At 36.0% G+C, this 5,950-nt stretch overlaps 1 long non-coding RNA gene across 1 annotated transcript; it reads left to right on the forward strand.

The window, feature by feature from the left end:
• Positions 1 to 2,415: 2,415 nt before the first annotated feature.
• LOC311306811 lies at positions 2,416 to 3,784 on the forward strand. Its single transcript, XR_014630223.1, has 3 exons — positions 2,416 to 2,965; positions 3,372 to 3,423; positions 3,620 to 3,784. It is a non-coding gene; the product is annotated as an uncharacterized lncRNA (long non-coding RNA).
• Positions 3,785 to 5,950: the final 2,166 nt, after the last annotated feature.

Below are 5,950 nucleotides of genomic sequence, written 5' to 3' on the forward strand. Positions count from 1 at the left end.
CTTAGCTGCGTCGTGTTATCACTGCCAGCACTAAAGCTGGAGGAAACCAGCACATGATAAGATCTGCTGCCTTTGTTGTAGTTTCAAGCAGACACAGGCGATATGGTCAACATGTCTACCAAAATCTCACAGTAACAATATTTCTCACAATCCTTAGTCTTGAGATAAAGTCTGTGAAAATACCACTACAACGAACAACAGCTGAAGAGATGATTCTGCAGTATCAGTATATTAGCTGCATATTATATGTCAGTGTTGCAAAGCAACTATAGTTAAACACACACAATAACCAAGTGGCCTAAGGCAATAATAAACACATATTCTCTGTCTCAGCACTGGGAGTCTGTGACTGATTCTGATTCATTTAGTCAGAAATGATTCACTGATTCATCTGAACCTCTGTACTCACAGTAAATGCCTATGCAGGATTTACATCCTTTCCTGAGACATATTCGGATAAATTCTACTTTATATCACTTAGTTTTTGATTCAGTCGCTAATCTGAATAACTGAAAACGTACATCATCAAAGTGATGATGAATGGCATAATTGAACGTAAGAGTGTTTTTTGTAGTATTTAATGTAAGTGCACCAAAATGTATTATTCAAGTTAAATACCTTTAATGTAGCCTAGTTAGCAACTTTTTATTAAACATGCAGCTTATTTTCCTAAAAAACAGTTTGATTGTAGTTCACAGTAACTACATTAAATTGCATTTCTTATACAGTTTCCAAGTAGTTTTCCCAACACTGTTACAAATAAATGCAAGCGTGAACAGGGTGACAAATCAAAGAAGGCACAGTTTTAAAAAGCTAATGGAAGCTCTGGGATTCTACTTGGGATTTCCAAAAGAACTACCTTCCTAGGGCCCGAAGCGGCAAACTCTCCAGTAATTAAATCTGGATTTGAATTGTGTGCTGCCTGGAATAAACTCATACCTGAGCAGCAGATGTGTAAGCGCACAGATTTACATTGACAGCTTTGCCCATGGGGCTGCACATAGGCAATCGAGTGGGAGAGTGTTGCACTTCATGATGCCGTGTTTGTTTAACACCTTTGGGAAATATCAAGCACGGTTTCGGTTCTACAGACTGTCTCAACTACAGTACTTCAAAGAGTAAATACAGTAAAGAGGGGGGCGTGAGGAAAAAAACAAACATGAAGTTTGGTTTCCTCTCATATCTTTTAAAAAGTCAATGTAATTTTATTTCTCACTGACAAGAGAGCTTAACGTTTTTACATGAGATTAAAAAGCAGTTGTGTCCTTTGAAGCTAGCATATGGCATCAACAAAAAAAAAAAACCTCGTACACTTTAACAGCCGTCTAACGTACCACTGCATTGGACAGAGAACAAGAAAAAGAATATAGTCTTTCAAGTCAAATGATATTACACCAAATTATATATACTGTATATAAATAGCAATTTACTAGTTTATTTGGTTACGCTTTATTTTGATGGTCCACTTTAGAAATTCTGTAGCCTGGGTGCCAGCCCGAACCCCGCCCACAACATTTTTTGGTCGGGAAGTTCGGTCTGGACTCGCTCCGTTGAGGAGCTATTATGCCCGAACAAAAATTGTTCGGACCAATCAAATTGTTAGGGCGGGCTTTATACGATGATGGACAGATGAGCAACGGTAGCGTAATCATCCACGTCACCAAAGAGCGCTTGATTTGAATTAGTTTACAACAAAGACGACTGCTGCTGGAGAATTGAGATTTCACGAGTTCACATTTACAAATAAGTCAGACAGAATAAATGCGTATATAAGATTTCACACAAATAAGTCGATAGAATAAATGCGTATATGACGTGCTGTCCGAGGAGAGGGCTGTGGGCTCGGTAGCCATACTCCCCCCGTATTCCTGGTTGTGAGAGAACAAGAGTGAGGATTCGGGGTGGTGGAGGGATGCTGAAAAACTGTCAAGGAGTGTTAGGTAAGTTGACAGAGTGAATATGCTTCCTCATGCTGATAGATAGGGTAACGTTAGACATGGTATTGTTTGATGACAAGTTGATATTGGATTGATTATTTGTACGTGCTCCTCCCGAACTTTGTTTATGAAACATCATGTGTAGATTCCGCCATCGCGTCTGTTATAGAAGATATCCACAGCGCATTCATTTTAAAAGAGGAACAGAGAGCCGCGACATTTTGTTGGTTGAAAATATGAATGAAGAACATGCGTCATTTACTCCGTTGCTCTGATTGGTTGTAGGTCTATCCAATTGAGTGCAGAGGGTTTTTTTTTCCTCGTTCGGTTGAGACACACCCCATAATCAAATCTCTATGGAGCAGTATCAGACTCACATTCTGACTAGAATCTGAGTATGACGACGTCAGGCTGGAAATTCTGCTAACTATAAGTAACTTTGCAACTACATGTCAACTAACTCTCATTAAAGTACACTGTTAGACTTTTCTGTAATTTCTACAGTTATTTACTTTAAATCCCCCAGTATTATACTGCTATTTCTCTTTACAGTAAATAACTGTGATTCCAATTGCATCATGGGAATTTTCTGTGACGTCTAACACCACATACAGAGACTTACTGTATTTTTTTAATTTGCTGTATACTACTGTATTTGACGTAACTGCCTCTCTGGCTGGCACCATTCCACCGTGCTTTTTATTTCCTAATTTTTGCCTTACACCGCGTGTCTACAACGCTATAATAGCCAGAGGCTGTCTATATTGGACACATTGAAGCGACCGGACCTTTAAATGCAAACCTGTTTATCCCTTGTAAGAACTAGCGCGAGTGCTTGGACTCGTATCGGACTACGTCTGAAATATAACGGCCGCGGCGCATCACTACACTGTCTGGGATTTGTGTGTCGCGTCAGACAGACATCCAGTGTAGGTAATGGGGTCTGTCTTTTGTTGGATCGCGACGTTCGTGTCTGGCCCGGGGAAGAGACGGAATTCACTTCACCGAGAGAGAGATCAACAAGCAAGGTAAAAAAAAAAACGAAAAAAAAAAAAAACATTCTGTGTATGTTGACCATAGACTGGGTGTTGACAGGATTGTGCCCAGTTTAACGTATGTTATAACGTTAACGTTAGCCTAATGTTACTCGTCGTCAACATGGCGGTAACGAACTTTACCATGGTAAACTGAGCTAACGTACGTTTCATTTTACACACTTTGTTAGATTATTGAATTGTCGAGTTAAAATATGCCAACGAGCAACGCGTTTACATTAACAATAAATGTGAATAAACTAATGTGAAATTCTGTTTATAGCCTAATGTTGGCCTGATGAGAACCTTTATAGTTTTAGCATTAGTTTGCAAACTATACCATATTATAGTTTTTTTTTTTAATGAAATTTAATATTTACTTTCATTTTTGTGTTTAAAGGCAACTGCAACAAAGCGCCAATTCGCGCCAGTGACTTAGCAAGATTCCAGAGGTAGGCCAGCCCATTTGTGATATATTTTGAGATAAGTTTGCTGAAATGATTTGCATACGCTATGTGAAAATTGCTTTTGAGCCACTGGTGCAGACTAGGTAGCTTACAATATCTTATAAAATCTCTATAAAATTGGCTAACTTTATATCAAATAAGTGACCTTTGCATCATGTCTTACTTTATATTTATTACACAGCAAATGAACCAATCAGAAGATGGACCATTGTCTTTGTTCAGTCTCACCAGATTAAATGTATCCAGGTAAGCACTGCAGTAAAACTCTCACTAATTCATTCAGACCAAATCTAGCATTCTAAACAACTTAAGTTTATATTTTTGCATTATTTTTATATTTTATTAGCCAGAAGACTCTACCATTGAAGTTCCACCTGACTAGGAAGGTCCTATATCAGCGCACAGGTGGGTTAACTACTTTAGGAAGGAGAACGATCATCACACAGTGATTTCTTGCATGTATCTTACTGTGTATTTGTCTCAAACAGGTACTCCTTCACTGCAGACAAGCTGAAATGGGCTAAAATCATCTATTTCAGTCGTTCTTTCTATGGATCTCAGCATTTTTGGACAGAATTTAGGATTTGTAAGTATTAAAATTTAATCTGGCATAATTTAATTTAGGTCTTTTGTATGCTATTTATTGACAAAAGCTGTTTACAAATATATATTCTTAAGTTTTTGTGAAAATAATAATAAAAATTAACAAAAAAGGAGGTTAAAAATAATGTGACACTAATATTCTCTCGCTCTCTCTCTCTCTCTCTCTCTCTCTCTCATACAACTCTCATCAAGTATTGTGAAAAGAACTGTGTTTTGTCCTGTTTTGGACATTTCCTTTTTGAATGCTTAAAAATGTATTTATATTCTGCAGTTTTATGAATGTAATGGTTGATATTTCATTATAATACTTGTATAAGATAAACAGCCAATGACTCTACATTCATTTAGTCAAATGCTAATGTTTTGTTTATGGTTTTATGTATGTTTTCAAAAATGTTTGCAATGAAGGACAGCACATAATGTGTTAATTTAACACGTTTACACATCTTTGTGCTAACCTCTCTGACATATTTACTTTGTTAAAATCATTAACACAATGAATGAGTTCAAATTAAAACAAAAAATGTTGTCTCTAAACTCACCCATTAATGTGTACAAATTTCACACATCATTTCCAGCATTGGCATGTTTATTTTGTGATATATATGAAATGTTTTAAATAAAAAAATGGTATTTTGTGATAACTTTGTCTAATTGGTTTGTATGAAAGTAGTACTTATGTAGGATAAAAATAAAATTAATCATATATCAAAATTATCAAATCTAATTTATATTTAGTACAAATAAAAATAATTACAGTAGTGTACTGATTAGCTTAGTTTTTACAGTAATGCACTGTACTGATTAGCTTCGTTTTTACAGTAATGCACTGTATTACACAAAACTGAAATACGGTTTGGTACTGTAACTCTTAATTACAGTAACTTACTGGCAACAGTGATGCCAGTAAGTTACTGTAAAAAACCCTTGAAAAGTCTAACAGTGTATTAGAGCCAGATTTACTAAACAGGGCAAATTAGCATGAAAGCACTATTCCAAAAAAAGTGCTGATGGGAGTGGAAAGTTCTGCGCGTGATCTAATGACGACGCGCAAATTAAAGAACAGATGCAGCCGGACCATTTCCATAATGACCAACACAATCTACCAAGAGCAGAGCGAATTAGCATCTGGTTTAAGACATGCTTTTTTGGGGGCGCTGCAAATACCAGTAAATTGACATGGGCAAACTTTAGTAAATATCCTTGCATGCTTCATTTAAACTCTCCTCCCATAAATTTTGCGTCTGAAAGGGAAACTCCTACAAATGCATATGCAATAAGGTCAGCCGCAAAAATAACTATCCACACCTTTTCAGCACTAATTTTTCACTGTGTCTTTTGTAAATCCTGAAGCAAGCTGTTAGTAAACCTGGCCCTTTGTAGACAGTTAGGTTAACTGTTAGTAGACAGTTAGGTTAGGTTAGTAGAATAAGCTGACATCTAGTTACAGAGTTATAGTCAGTATAATGTCTGTTGGGGGACCATCACAATAAAGTGTTAGCAGATAAGCAGACACTCTACTAATACTATAGTAGTATGACATGTAATATATGAAAATATTTTTTCAGTGTACTATAGTAGTTGACATGTAGTTGCAAAGTTACATATGGTTAGAAGAATGTCTAAAGTGGATCTTCGAAATAAAGTGTTAGTGTTTATTTTATATTATTATATATGCATGTAGATTTCATTGTCTGTTATGATCTTTATGAATTAAAAACCCATTTACCAGACACCAGGTTAATTTAAAAAGATTACTGTAAAGGTGATTAAAGTGGTAGAACAGTGGTTACAGGACAATATATACTTTGTATATATACTTTAATTTACATGTTAATGTGCATTATAACCTAAAATCTTGATTATAATAAAATTTAGCATTTCATTCAAAACTACATGGCATATACAA

Source organism: Rutilus rutilus (genome assembly GCF_951802725.1).
Source record: "Rutilus rutilus genome assembly, chromosome: 17".
Classification (NCBI taxonomy): domain Eukaryota; kingdom Metazoa; phylum Chordata; class Actinopteri; order Cypriniformes; family Leuciscidae; genus Rutilus; species Rutilus rutilus.